Here is a 16,182-nt window from a genome sequence, read left to right as displayed (position 1 = left end):
CGTTCGATATCGGAACAGTGTCTCAGACTGTATGAGAATCATAAGATAAAAAAAAATCATCTTAATGTCTTACTCTTCTTAATTGTATATTTGTTTATATGTAATTGTTTTAATTGCGCGTTCTTAAACACTGTATGCGTAATTGTTGTGTTGGTGTTGGAGCGCTGTGGTTGTGTGCCTGCCCAGAGCTGGCGCAGCATGACCCAGAAACTCAATAAACAACAACAACAACAACACACACACACACAATCGCCTTGTTGTACCCTGCACTATGTATATTGCATGTGTGTGGAACTTCTTTCGCGCCGTACGTAGGCCAACCGTGCTATTCCGAGGTACCTCTGCTGTCTCTCACTCGGCTCGTTATTTTCTGTTTCTGTGTTGTTCTTCATTCGACGACGCGCAAGAGGCTCGATTTTAAATAAAAATGCAGGGAGGGAAATATTAAAAGCCGGCGGGTTTGAGCGCAGTAATCAGGGTCGGGATACTCCATTAATAATTTAAGGAACGCGCAATGTACGTGTGTGTAAGTGTGTGTAAGTGTGTGGACGTGTGTGTGCACGTGTGTGTGCACGTGTGTGGACGTGTGTGCACGTGTTTGCGCGTGAGTGCACGTGTGTGCACGTGTGTGCACGTGTGTGTACGTGTGTGCACGTGTGTGCACGTGTGTGCACGTGTGTGCACGTGTGTGCACGTGTGTGCACGTGTGTGTACGTGTGTGTGCACGTGTGTGGACGTGTGTGCACGTGTGTGTACGTATGTGTGTGTACGTGTGTGCACGTGTGTGTACGTGTGTGCACGTGTGTGTACGTGCACAGCTCATGTGTGGTGTCACTCCTGCAGTATCTCTCCCGACACCTGGGGACTCGTCAGGGATGATTTTGACCATACTTCACTACGCTGGCCCTGTGCCTTGTTGGTGACAGTGGGGAGGGGAGGGAGCTTAGCAACAAAGGGATTTTGCTGTCCATAATTCAGTTTTTTTTTGGGTTAGATCGCGTAAATATGTAAATGTGTCGTTAATCCCGCCGCCACCCGACACAGCCAACTAGTAAGGTTTGTCAAGTAAACAGAATGTGGCCAATTCGTCACTAGTACAGCACTAGTGTGTAGTGTATAGTGTAGTATACTAGTACAGCACTAGTGTATATAGTAGTGTATAGTGTAGTATACTAGTACAGCACTAGTGTGTAGTGTATAGTGCAGTGTATAGTGTAATATACTAGTAAGGCACTAGTGTGTAGTGTATAGTGTAGTCTATAGTAGTGTATAGTGTGGTATACTAGTACAGCACTAACCGGTGTGTTGGAGAGCAAATCCACAGCATTTACAATCCGAGTACGACGTTTCGCCAGTAATTACAACCAGCTTCATCGGGCGGACTGTATCATGGATGACGTCGGTCGCGACAGCATCCGGCGCGTCAAACGGATCTTTCCGCGCTCCTCACTGCTGCCCGCCGCGTCGACTGTCCAGGCGCGAGCCCCGCTTAGCTTGCGAGCTCCGACGCGAACGATCGAACCTAATATGTGGAGACTGGGGGGGGGCAGGGGGAGCGGGGGGGGGGGGTTGATTTGGTCAAAGATAAAATAACGAGTGTCATTAAAATGTATCTCGTTAAATAATGAAATGCTCGGTTTGCTGTTAATTCAAAGTACAAAAAAAAAACACATGTCGTGTAATAGACACGCGATGTGTTTGCTGCGCGTGCTTTGATGAGGCTTTCAGTGAAATCCGTAAAAAAATAGCGGCCTGGGTTGTATCTTTTATTTACGAATGTAATAAACATGCGGGCATAAATATCATCGCAGTACCTCCTACCGGCTGTTGATACAACCTCTGTTAGCGAGCACCTGTTACTGCGTGGCAGTGTTGCGGTGTGAGTACTGGAGTGCCACGCACGGTCAACTCACTGCGCGTCGCCCAGTACTCATTTCAGTCTGAGCAGACCTAGGGGTCGGAGATGGAGAGCGTGATGAAATCAGCTCGTTCGTGAAGAGATTGCGGGAGGCCTTAATCCAGCAGTAGATCGATGTTGGCGATGATTGACAATGCCCTCGTGCACATTTATTTCTCGATTGTTTAGACGACAACAATAGTAGCAATACAAGTAATGTGAATTATTCATATAGGGAAGTCTCATGTTGCAGGAAGGTCCTCTGTTGGGATGTTTGGCCAATTCAATTGACGAGCGTTTCCTCCCAGCTCTCTTCCTGCCAACAAACTCTTTTTTCATCCGCTCGGTTTGACACTTTGATGAATCGGCCGCTTTCCCCGCCCGTAAGGACGCCACGGTGGCTCGGAAATGTTAACTACCTCGCCTGGTTTACAGGAGGTCGTGGGATCGATCCCGACGCCTGCTGTATATTTGGAGTTTGCGTGTCTCTCCCCGTGGTGAGATGTTAACTACCTCGCCTGGTACGCAGGCGGTCGTGGGTTCGATCCCGACCCTGACGCCTGCTGCTGTATATTTGGAGTTTGCGTGTTTCTCTCTCTCTCTCCCCGTGATCGCGTTGATTTTTCTCCGGATCCTCCGGGTTTCCCCCCCTCCACATTTAGAACCAACAACACCGCGTTCAGAGTCTCTGGTTGCTGCTGCTCACGCGACGACGACGATGAGCCACTTCGTCGAGCTATCATTTGCGATGACCAGGTCAGTGGGGCCTCACCTGGTAGAATAAAATAAATAGCTGATTATTTAATTTAATTCCATAGCGCGCGTCCGGCCATGCCAACTGACCTTGGCAAGGCAAGAGGCATACGCAGACGAAACCCACTCCACCCCTGCAATTGCGGTCTGCGTGCGGCGCATGGAAATGAAATCCCAAATCTCTGTGTATCAGACAGAGAACCAGAATCAGGGTCTGTATTTATCCTGGTGTGGGGGGGGGGGAGAAATCCGATGAGCTATGAAGCTCTTTTTTCTCCACGGATGTCCGGTAGGGGCGTGTCAGCGAGTTACATGCTATTCAAATGGGCATGCACGTGCACCAGCCCATTTTGTATGTAGAACTTTTTCGCACCGTACGTAGCCATCCGGAGGTTCCAATCCACTGCTGGATTACGGACCTTAACGACGTCTTGTGGTGAAGATGGTGGGGTGGGGGGGGGGTTATTTGACCATACTTCACCACGCTGGTTCAGGGCTGCGGGTTGTTGAAGGGGAGACGTTGGAATGTGAAGATGTAAAAAATATATCTTTCTTCATCTTTTAAGTGGCACGCATACCCGCAAAAATAAATATAAAATGCGTCTGGCCATCGGTTCCAGTGCATTTCAGAAAGGCAGAGATAATATAGATTAGAATGTTGTGTAAGTGGACACCGAGTGACGGGCGGAATGGACTTGTGATGTAAATGGAAGAGTGTTGGGCTCGTGATCGCTATCCGTTAAAAAAAAATGTTTTGAAACCACTCGAACCGAGCGCTGTCATTTCGCTCAGCTAAAATATCAGCGGGTGGCGCGTATGTGCGCGCATGCGGTTATCACAGCGCGCAGGCGAACTCATCGCATCTCCTGCTGCTGCTGCTGATTGTGATGGTGGTGAGGGTGGTGGTGACGACGCTGGTGCCATGAGGTCTGGGCGCTCAATGCAAGCCAAGCGTTCCTTATCCACTTGCGTGCAACCACCGTGTTGATTGTCCTTGGATTGCTTCGTCTGCTCAGCTGCCCAGCCGGCGCGCGTTGATCAAACAATGGGCACAGCAGCAGCGCTCGCCGGCGGTCAGTCGCCTCCTCGTCGCCCTTCTGTCGCTACTTGGGCCACGCTGAGGACTGCGTCTCACCGGGGCTGACGGCCTCGTCGCATCCGTCAATCACGCTGCGTTCACCCGCCACGCTGCGGGCCGCTAACAGGCGACGCACTCACTCACCAATTCACTCACTTACCAATTCACTCACTCACCAATTCACTCACTCACCAATTCACTCACTCACCAATTCACTCACTCACCAATTCACTCACTCACCAATTCACTCACTCACCAATTCACTCACTCACCAATTCACTCACTCACCAATTCACTCACTCACCAATTCACACACTCACCAATTCACTCACTCACCAATTCACTCACTCGGCCACTCCTCCATCAGGCGCACAAAGACAAAGGATGCCCCGTTCAGCCTTTTACGGACTGCAGGGGCAAGTGCTGTTAGCGAGCAGCGGCACCGACGAGGGCCGGACACGGCACACGAGGTGGGCAGCATCACGGCAGCCCCCCTTTGCCCCCCCCCCCCCCGTCTTGGTGATGTTAACCCACAGCACCAGTTGCTCACTCTTACCGCCCCTCCCCCACCAGCACACGATCGACTAGCTGCGAGGTACCCATTTGTAGTGCTCAGTGGAGATAGGTGGTGGTGGGGCAGTGGTGGGGCAGTGGTGGGGGGGAGGGTGCAGGGGGATTCAAATAAAAACTTGCCGCGCTGGGAGATCGAACTGGCGACCTCGGCATCGCCAGTGTGCAGCGTGCCGACCATTCCACAGCAGCAGTAGCAGCTTTCACCACCCCCCCCCCCCCCCCCCCAAATAAATGTTTGTATATTCATTGAAATGAATGATGTGCAATAATAAAAAATACAAACATTGGACAAAGTGCGTTTCCCTTTTATAGTTCACTGGGGCAGATAATGAATATAGTCTTGTATTGAATCGTAAGCCACACACACACGCACACACTGCATCATTTGTATGCTTTCAGTAACACTCTTTCAATTCTTGCCCGCAGACCGAACACATCCCGATATTCTAATGCCCCTGATATGTATTCCATTTGTACATTTCGTAGCTATAAATAAAATAATAATACAGCGGATGCAAGAGGAAAACACTAACTTCACTATAATTGTTTCATAGAGTTCATTGGCGCGAAAAAATTATTTCATGTCAATATTATAATATATTTATTTATATATATATTTCCCCCCATGAGAAGTGAAAAATGGCCTTGGGCAGGATGCGTCGCTTAAAGAATTGACGGAGGATGGTGAAGACGACCAACACACAACGGCGGATCGCCTGCCAAGGAAAGGAACGCGTCCGCTCGGGGAACGTTCCTCCGCAGAGATGGAGCGATGGAATTGCAGAAAAGTGAGAGATGCTGACGTCTTGGGAAACTCCTTCATCCAGCAGTGGATTCATCGTGGCTAATGATTATTGTTGTTGTTGTTCTTTGAATCACATTAAACCAGAACGTGCAATACGACCAAACGTAAGTTGTTGATTTGTCATCAAAGTGGCATTAGTAGATGCCCCGCTGGTTTAAAATCGCCCTCGTCTCAACGTCTGATCGAGCATCGTGAAGTCTACGGCTCCACGTTCCGCAGGGCGAACCATCCCAGGCACGCCTCGCTGAGTCTCAAGACTCGTTGTCAGGAGGGTCCTGCCAATTTTTGAGGTTTTTTTTCACGATATGGGGCCCGGTGATTGCTGCCGTGCGTGTGATCCCAATTTGATTACCTTGCAGGGGTCATTCTTTTTTATTTCTTTCAAACTCTGCAAATCATTTGGATCACGATAATCTTGCGAACTTACGTCACGGGGAACAATTGATGTCCGGCCGCGAGCAAAGCACACGACGCGTAGTAGTCGTTGTGGTATTCCTGTTAATACACGTGGCAGTATTTTCCAGGGCGGCCAGCTGGAGTCAGATCGCCAATGTCTACAACAAGTGGTGAACCAGTTAAGTCAATTAAAGTTTGTGGTTCTTGGGTTTTTTCGGTAAAGTCACGTAGGCAAAAAAATAAAATTAAAATTAATAAAAGTAAAATAAAAATAAAATAAAAATAACGACGTTTCGGAGGCAACACAAGCTTCCGTCTTCAGGTGGAACCGTCACAGCACGATTGCTGCATCAAGTAAATGATACAGCTATAAATCAGTCCACATTTTCGTTACCTTAAAGGTAAAACGAGTAATTAACATATTAGCCCCAAGACCTTGATACGTGAAGAGTCTCTTAGCCATTGGAAAATCAGAGGGTCGATACACACTCATTGTCTAACCCACGACTCTCAGTCGCTCCGATAGATAAATAAATAAATAACGCCACCCCCCCCCCCCCCGGCGCCCCCCAGAAATCCCCACGGGTCTCACCCAACATCGTCTGAAGATGCAGTCACATGTTAGACGCATGTTAGTCACATGTTAGACACCAGCAGCATCGTCATCGGCCATGCTCAACCCACTGCTGGACAATGACGTCACTTCCCTCGTGTTCGCGCTACGCAACAGGAGCCCACGTCAACGTCACATCTCCTAGAGTGGGGTTTCCCCTATATACACAATCCTATATACACTATCCTATATACACAATCCTATATACACTATCCTATATACACTATCCTATATACACAATCCTATATACACCATCCTATATACACAATCCTATATACACTATCCTATATACACAATCCTATATACACCATCCTATATACACAATCCTATATACACCATCCTATATACACAATCCTATATACACTATCCTATATACACAATCCTATATACACAATCCTATATACACCATCCTATATACACAATCCTATATACACTATCCTATATACACAATCCTATATACACTATCCTATATACACAATCCTATACACACTACCCTATATACACTACCCTATACAAATCTCAATTGCGTGCTTTTTGAGGTGCGGGTGCACTTAAGACGATATATAAATCCCAAATCGTCTCGTGTAGCGGGGCACGATGCTGCTGATGCTGCTATCCCTACTGCTTCTGCTGCTACCCCTGTTGCCACTGCTGATGCTGCTACCCCTACTGCTTCTGCTGCTACCCCTGTTGCCACTGCTGATGCTGCTACCCCTACTGCTTCTGCTGCTACTGCTACTACTACTGCTGCTGCTACCCCTGCTGCAGCTGCTACCCCTACTGTTGCTACCCCTGCTGCCACTGCTGCTACCCCTGCTGCTGCTGCTGCCCCTACTGCTACTGCTGCTACTGCTGCTGCTACTCCCACTGCTGCTACCCCTACTGCTGCTGCCATTACTGCTGCTACTCCTACTGCTGCTACCCCTACTGCTGCTGCTACCCCTGCTGCAGCTGCTACCCCTACTGCTGCTACCCCTGCTGCTGCTGCTACTCCTACTGCTGCTACCCCTACTGCTGCTGCTGCTACCCCTACCCCTACTGCCACTGCTGCTACCCCTACCCCTACTGCCACTGCTGCTACCCCTACCCCTACTGCCACTGCTGCTACCCCTGCTGCCACTGCTGCTACCCCTACCCCTACTGCCACTGCTGCTACCCCTACCCCTACTGCCACTGCTGCTACCCCTGCTGCCACTGCTGCTACCCCTACCCCTACTGCCACTGCTGCTACCCCTACCCCTGCTGATGCTGCTGCTACTCCTACTGCTGCTACCCCTACTGCTGCTGCTGCTACTCCTACTGCTGCTACCCCTACTGCCACTGCTGCTACCCCTACCCCTGCTGCCACTGCTGCTACCCCTACCCCTGCTGCTGCTGCTGCTGCGGTCCCAGTGGAGTCGGCGGTCGCTCGTCCCTGCAGACGGTGGCCGGCACTTTGCGTCCACGTTATTTATCGCGCCGGGGTCCCAGCCGACAGCATCAATATTCATGGCGAATCCACCACCACCACCTCGGACAACAGCGGCGAGCAGCAGCAGCAACCCGACAGCTCGCAACCGTCAACAACAACAACAACATCAACAACATCGCCACCCAGCTCCATCAACAATAAACACCACAATCAGCACCACCACCCTGCCCCAAACACAACACCAATACCATCACCACCACCAATACCACCACCAATACCACCACCCTGCCCCAAAGACAACACCACCACCAAAACCACCACCACCAATACCACCACCACCATCACCCTGTCCCAACCACAACACCACCACCACCCTGCCGAGCCCTCCCCCTTTGTCGCCCCCCCCCCCACCCCCAGCAACACGAGTCAAAACCAGCCGATTAAAAAAATGCTACACAAATCTCTCTCACCGCCCTTCAGTGTTTAAAAGTGAAATCGTGTTTCTGGACGGTGGGCCATTTCTGTTAAAGAGTCAGGACCAGATGGATACATTCCACGTTCATATGGCAGGGACCGCTTGTCCCCCCCCCCCGCACCCTCCACAGGACAAGCCCTGAATACTTCACAGAAAATGTGAAACTAATTTTATGAAAACCAATCGAATGATATAGGCTTGCTCGTTTCGCCGACCAAGATTGTAACGCTACAAAACATCATAACAAATTATTCATAGCGGTTTGTGAATCCACTGCTAGATAAAGTCGTTACAATGTTGAGTCGGTCATAGAGGTGTGTGTGGGGGGGGTTGGTTTGACCATACTTCACCACGCTTGTCAGGGTGGGTCGGTGAAGAGGGAGGCAAGGGCTGCTTGGGATATGAGGAGCCACTGGAACGCGAGCCGTGCCCAAGCACTGGTCCACAAGTCCACTGCCATCGCTGCCACGACCGCATCCATCAACAGTGCATGGCCATTCAATTTTAACGTCATAACTGTAAAAAAAAAAGATGTTCACGTTCATATCGGGCCTCGAGATATCCTTTAAACCGTAACGCACAACAGCGCGAAGTGGCACCAAGCGGACACGCGTAGGAGCGAGGCGACGCGACAAAGGAGCCTGCAGGCTGTCTGGTTACGGGCGTGCTGCGAGCGAACAGACTCCCGGGTGGTTAGCGGTCAGATGTGTGCATCTCCGGTACGCTGAACTTCTTTCGCGCCGTACGTAGGTCGGCAACCGTGCGAGTCGGAGGCGCGCGGCGTGGGAAGGGCGACAAACGAACACAGCGCAAGCAGTCGCAAGGACACCATTGGAACCTCATTTGCCAGTAAAAAATATGATAATAGTTTTTTTACCCTTCTGTCTGGCAACAAAACTGACCCCTTTTTTTACAAGGAGTCATGTTTGCATAGACCACAATACCTGCAGTCATAATGCAAACAAAAAACATAACTCTGATAATGTGCAATGTCCTTGAAGTTGATTGGTCCTCACCAAAGACAGCTTTCCTTAGAGCCTAGTCATCTGGTCCAACACCATGTGAGACTAGGCTCTAAGGAAAGCTGTCTCGGGTGTGTACCAATCAACTTCAAGGACAGTGCACATTAGCAGAGTTGTGTTTTTTGTTTGCATAATGACTGCAGGTATTGTGGTCTATGCAAACATGACTCTTTGTAAAAAAAAGGGGTCAGTTTTGTTGCCAGATAGAAGGATAAAAAACCAATTATCAGTCGCAAGGAGTTTGCACTCGAGATGATTTCAAAGCACCACAGCTGCCAGTGGCTGGCATTCAAAGTCATTGCACTGCGCCACCATCCATCGACACCTGTGCCATGTACGGTAATGTTGAACTTCTTTCGCACCGTACGTAGGCAGCCGACCGTGCGAATCGTAGGTGCGGGGGCGGGGAGGACAACGATCTGACAGATAAGAGCCATGAAGTTCGCTCCCCCCACCCCCACAACTCGGTCATGGATAAGGGGCCGTCCATAAATGACGTCACGCGATTTTGGACGATTTTTTACCCCCCCCCCCCCCATCGTCACACGGCGTCACAAAAAGTCAGACCCCTCTCAAATATGACGTCACAAAGCTCTGCCCCCCCCCCTCTCCAAAAAAATATAACGTGCTTCAAATCGCTTTAAACTATTGTCATTGTAGTGCGTATTTAATGTGGCGCTGCACTTTGATGTTGTAGGAGAAAACATTTATTAAAAAGTCTAATTAATTAAGTAGAACGTGTTGTCTATATTTATTTAAAGTTGCGCATTTTGATGTGACGTCACATTTCTCAAACCCCCCCTCTCCCTTGTCACAAAGGTCTGACCCCCCCGCCCCCCGCCAGGTGCGTGACGTCATTTATGGACGGCACCCTAAGAGGAGGTCCACCGCACTGTGAATCATATTGCAGCTCCGCAGCGAGCCGGCCTGGCTGGCTGGCCGGCGACCGCGGTGCGGCAGGAACTCCTTAGCTCGCTCCTTCTCTCGTCAGCAGAATCAGCATTGACGTGGCCCTTGTTAAAGCCAGGGACGACGTTCAGACCGAACAAACAACGCGGCAGGATGCGTGCCCCTAATTGTTGCGGGGCGTCTCTTGGTCAGCCCTTGAACGTGTAGAGGGATTGCCCAGACGACAACATTGGCTGTGTGTGTGCTTGCTGCTGCATGTTGACTAACACGAGTGCAGTGATAATCTCCCGCTTTGGAAATCCCACGTTCCTGTGACAGGCGAGTCGCGCCGTCAAACAACCACTGTCGTAGATTTATATAAATAACAACTTAGAGCCCTTTTCTTATCAGTCACTGCTTAACCATACTTCCCCGCACTGGTCAGTGTGCACTGGTGAAGAGGGAGGCAGGGGATTGAGGGGAGGGGCAGGCAGCCTTGGACCGGCTCAGAGACGGCTTGCCACGGATGTTAGCCGCTGTTGTGAATCAAACTCAGGTCTCCAGGTTCGTAGTGCGGTGCGCTATGCGAGGCACAAACTGCAATCGAAAACTCAACTACTAAACAGTTTTTATTTTACCAGGCGAGGTTCGCTGAGCTGCTATGTAACTCTTTTTCAGAAGCCACCTGGCGATTACGAATGATAGCTCGTACGAAGTGGCCTTATCATCATCATCATGTGGACATTTCTAACAGCAGCAGCTAAATACTCTGAAGGCGTGGTGATGTTGATTATAAATGTGGACGGGGAAAAAAGCCGGAGGACCCGGAAAAAATCCACGCGACCACGGGGAGAGAGACACCACAAACTCCAAACACAGTATAAAGGTGAGGCTTGATTTAAAGCTTTCGTGACTGCAGGGATCCATAATCTTTGGTTCTTTCGGTAAAGTCACGTGGGTATAAAATAAACACACTTGTGTTGCGCCCGAAACGTCGTGAACACAAGCGTGTTGCGCCCGAAACGTCGTAATTTATTTTATTTTGCGCCCGAAACGTCGTGATTTATTTTATTTTGCGCCCGAAACGTCGTGATTTATTTTATACCTACGTGACTTTACCGAAAGAACCAAAGAGTAAAGGCGAGGCTCACTGAGCTATGCAGCACTTTTCTCTGAAGCGAACTGGCTATCAAAAATCACAGCTCAACGAAGCGGCTTTTCGCGTGGAAATTTATAGCAGCGAACTCCTCTAGACGCGCGCTCCTAAATGTGGAGGTTTCAACCGGAGGACCCAGAGAAAAATCCACGCGACCACGGGCAGAACACGCAAACTTTATATATACAGCAGCAGGCGTCAGGGTCGGGATTGAACTCACGACCTCCTGTATACCAGGCGAGCTAGTAAACATCTCCTAGCTACCGTTGCGATAAAAAACCCCAACTCCGCCACCCCCCAAAAAAAAAATCGAGATCTTAATTAATGAATTAAAAACCTCAATGTTAACACTTAATTGTTCAAAGTCGTTTGCATAAAGCGTCTCTCTCTCCGCCGCATCATTAGTATGCGCCGCAGTGATTCCGCGAGAAAGTAGAAATCGTTCGGGTTCTTTAACGACAGCGCGCGTGCGACATTAGCGGCAGTCTCGAGAGGGGAAGGAACGGGGCGTTCTTGCTGTAGGAATTGCGGAGTGGGGGGGGGGGCAGTGTGGGGGGGGGCAGTGGGGGGGGGGGGGGCAGTGGGGGGGCAGTGTGTGGGGGGGGGGCGGTGATAGGGGGCAGTGTGGGGGGCAGTAGGTTAAGGAGATGTGCTGGCTGGGATTGGGCTGGGGGTGCGATAGGCGCTAGCGAGCTACAACAAAAAAATCGACTTCTGTTCCGTTCGTCTAAATCCCCTACAGGGCAGGAAACGAAGGATTAATGAAGTTGTCAGATTGGCAGACGGGGAATCGGGCAAGGTCTTAGTCGCGTCTGCACATCTGTGTCTGTTGGAGCCGAGCTGTATTGGCAGGTCAATGTGTAGTGCTTGCAAGGTGTGTGCCTGCACGCGTGTGTGTCTGTGTGTGTCTGTGTCTGTGCGGTGCTGTAGCGGTTAGCGCTACGCTGCGCTACGAACCTGGCGACCCGGGTTCGATTTCCACTCACGGCCAACACCAGTGACAATTATCTGAACCGGTGCTGGGCATCCCCTAGGTCGACTCAGCCTCAAATGAGTACCTGGTGCGTTGTGTAAACATCGCCACTCGGGAGACAAAGGCGGTCGGGCGTGGTGCTAGTCGACCACCCCTATCTGGCTTCGTTGGCTTCGCTAAAAGCCTTTCCATCAAGCCAAGGATACGGTACAAGATGTATTACTACAAATTTTTATTTTACCAGGTAAGGCCCACTGAAACTCCGAAGCTCATTTTCAGAAGCGACCTGGCAATCAAAAATGAAAGCTCAACGAAGTTGGCTCATCATCATCATCATCGCGTGCAAAGTTACAGCAGCAGCAGCAGCCAAAAACCTCTCAACGCGTGGTGACGTCCATTCGAAATGCGGAGGGGAAAACCGGAGGACCCGGAGAAAAACCCACGCGACCACGAGGAGAGAGACACGCAAACTCCAAATATACAGCAGGCGTCAAGTGTTAGAATATAACCCACGACCTCTTGTATATCAGGCGAGGGAGTTAACATCTCATCACCGTGGTGCCCAGTCCTGTGCCACCAAGCCCTCTCGTGTAGCGGTTAGCGCTGCGCTGCGCTACGAACCTGAGGACCCGGGTTCGATTCCCGCTCACGGCCAACACCGGTGACGATTATCTGAACCGGTGCTGGGCATCCCCTAGGTCGACTCAGCCTGAAATGAGTAGCTCGTGTGGTGTGTAAACATCGCCACTGGTAAGACAAAGGCGGTCGGGCGTGGTGCTGGCCACCCACCCCCTCGTGTACCGTTCCGGCCTTCATAGGTGCTCGCTAACAGCACTTGCCCCTACGGTCTGTTAAGGCTACACGGGGGATCTTTGCCTTTGTCTCTCCACCAAGGTCTACCACCCATACGTCTCCACCCTCCCCACTCACCCTTGAGCTACACACATTTCAAACCTTCTAAAACAGTCTGCCTCAGCAGCAGGCCGTGCTTTCCTACCTGATGCTGGACGCTTGTGTTGCGCCCGAAACGTCGTGATTTATTTGTCTACCTACGTGACTTTACCGAAAGAACCAAAGAGTATGGATTGCTGCAGTCACGAAAGCTTCACATCAAGATTGTATTATTTTTATTGTCTGTCAATAATTTCAGTCAGTTGATCCATAACACCTGGGTCTGTCCCGTGACCACCTGTCAGCGAGCCTTCGGCACGCCACATGGCCTCAAAGTGCACCTGGCCTGGCACAAGCGATGTGGTGACAAATGGCGGCTGTGCTTTGTTGTTGTTGTTGTTGTTACTCCCCAAGCCGTCTGGCCAGAGTGGACGGGTAAGCCGTCGTCACTGATCTCTCTCGCGCGCCTTCTCGATCCACGTCCCACTGGCAGCCGTGGGCGCGAGGAAGCCACTGCATACACGGATACAACTCCTGTGAGAGAGAGAGACAGAGAGAGACTGAGACAGAGATAGACTGAGAGATACAGAGAGATAGATAGAGAGAAAGACAAAGACAGAGATACAGAGAGATACAGAATGAGAGAGACACAGAGAGGCACAGCGAGACACAGAAAGAGACAGAAACAGAAACAAAGAGATAGACGGAGAGAAATACGGAGATACACAGAGAGAGAGAAAGACAGAGACAGAGGGAGAGACAGTCAGAGAGAGGGAGAGAGAGACGGAGAGAGATACAGAGATAGACAGAGAGATACAAAGAGACCGAATGAGAGAGACACTCAGAAAGAGACAGAGAGACAGAGAGACACAGAGAGAGACAGACAGAGAGAGACAGAGAGAGACACAGAGAGAGAGAGACACAGAGAGAGACACAGACAGAGAGACACAGAGAGACAGACAGAGAGACAGAGAGGCGTTGCCACTCGCGCATCGGTCTGTACGGCCACGCTTGAGCGTGCAGGACACGAGGCCGTCAGCAAGAGTCCTCCTCGGACACGAAGGTCAGCGGCAAAAGAACATTCATCAGCTCGTCAGCGGCGACGCGTCTGTCGCAGCCACGGCAATGACGTACGGGCCGCGTGGTGTCACAACTTGCGTGGCATCATGTCAGACAGCTGTTGTTGTTGTTGTCATTGTTGCTTACGGTTTAAGAATTAAATTTCGATTTAAAGCTTTCGTGACTGCAGGGATTCATCTTCTTGGTTCTTTCGGTGAAGTCACGTAGAAGGAAAATATTAAAATAATAAAAATAAAACATAATAAAATAATTCTCACGACGTTTCGGCCACAACGCAAGCAGCCGTCTTCAGGTGGAAGACGGCTGCTTGCGTTGTGGTGGAAGACGGCTGCTTTGCGTTGTGGCCGAAACGTCGTGAGAATTATTTTATTATGTTTTATTTTTTATTATTTTATTATTTTCCTTCTACGTGACTTTACCGAAAGAACCAAGAAGGTTTAAGAAATGTTTTTTTTCGTGCGCGTGTTGCACGACAATCCTGGCGAATTGAATTCGATTGTTATCATTAATAATAAATAAATGATGCTTTGCCCAGCTCGTGTTGGTGTTTTTTTAGATCTCAGCCGATGCCCAGAATCATCGTCGACGGCTGCCTGTCAATCAACTGCCGCACGAAAGCCCCCCCACCTCCACCCTCTTTCAGTCATGCGGATCGTGTGACCATACTTCACCACGCCGGTCAGTGTTGGTTGATGAAGGCAGGGACCAGTTCAGGCGTTAGTGACAGTCGGACATCACACTCAGGTCGATCCCATCCAACGCCCCACACCCCGTAGAGCAATAATTCTACTATTATTCCTGTAACAAACAAATTCTGTAACAGCAATAACAATAAAATAGGTCACACTCCATAATTAATGACACTTCAAGCAGACAAAAGTGAGTGTGCCAAGGAAATGAATGAATGAACACACACAAAACAGGAGATATCGTCAATTAGGGTCTAAATTAATTTTCGTCCTCATTTGGAACGTGGAGCCCAGAAAGCCCTCCTTGTTGCGAGCCTCGTGCGAGACATTTCAGCGCACCGAACATGGCCACGCTCGTGCAGAGGCCCTCCAAACCGCACCACGTGGCGAATCTTTTGGGGGGGAGAAATCGGTTAGCCGCATATACTGTCCATGCAGTGCGAAATCGCACGAAGCGAACCCGCATAGAGCGGGGCCAAAGCTGTAATCAAGACTTCAGTGTCCCCGCGTGGCAGGGCAGCCACTGGACATCTGTGAAAATGAGCTGTGTAGCTCATCGGATTCCTCCAGTATGAATAAATAAATAAATGTTCTGATTATGGACATCCTCTCAAGCGAATGGATTCCCGGCGGTGCGATGGCAGATGTGTGTCCCGCATGTTGAACTTCTTTCGCAAAGTACGTAGCCAATCGTGCTACGTAGAGGCGCGCGTGCGGGTGGTGCGGTGAAGGCCAACAAACTAAACAAAGACAAAGATCCCCCGTATAGCCTTAACAGATTGTAGGGGCAAGTGCTGTTAGCGAGCACCTATGAAGGCCGGAACGGTACACGAACGAGGGGGGTGGGTGGCCAGCACCATGCCCGACCGCCTTTGTTTCCCCAGTGGCGATGTTTACACACCGCACCAGGTACTCATTTAAGGCTGAGTCGACCTAGGGGAGGCCCAGGACGGGTTCATAGCGCAGCGCGCTAACCGCTACACTACCGCTCCCCTAACACACACAAACAAACAAGCGGTCGCAAAGCGATGACTTTTCAATCGAGAAGTACCGCAGCTCGCAGTGGCTGGGATTCAAAAGTCGTCGCATGGCCCACAAGTCGCCGGCCGACCACCATCGCAGCGCTCTGCTCGATCGGCCGCTCTCAATAATCGGTGACATTTTAATCCACGCGGCGCCCTCCGAGCAAAACCCTCCAGAGTGTCCCTTCCCGTAGAAATGGCACGATAAATAATTAAGACGCGCGCGTGCGTGCGCGTGCGTGCGTGTGCGCGCACAAAATCGAAAATACGCGAAGGGGCCAGAACTCGCGACACGCACAACAATAAACCCCTGCAACAAATATCTTTACGACTCGCTATCATATTGCAAGCTGTGCGTCGCATCAGCAGTTTTTTTTTATTATGGAATGTTTATTCAGGATGGCTCGTTTGAGCCATTAATTTACTAAGAGGTGGAGGGGGTGGTGGTGGTGTTCTGCGT

Source organism: Lampetra fluviatilis, chromosome 54, assembly GCF_964198595.1.
Source record: "Lampetra fluviatilis chromosome 54, kcLamFluv1.1, whole genome shotgun sequence".
In the NCBI taxonomy this organism is placed as follows: domain Eukaryota; kingdom Metazoa; phylum Chordata; class Hyperoartia; order Petromyzontiformes; family Petromyzontidae; genus Lampetra; species Lampetra fluviatilis.
The sequence above is the reverse complement of the archived record's forward strand: the minus strand, read 5'-3'. Positions refer to the sequence as shown.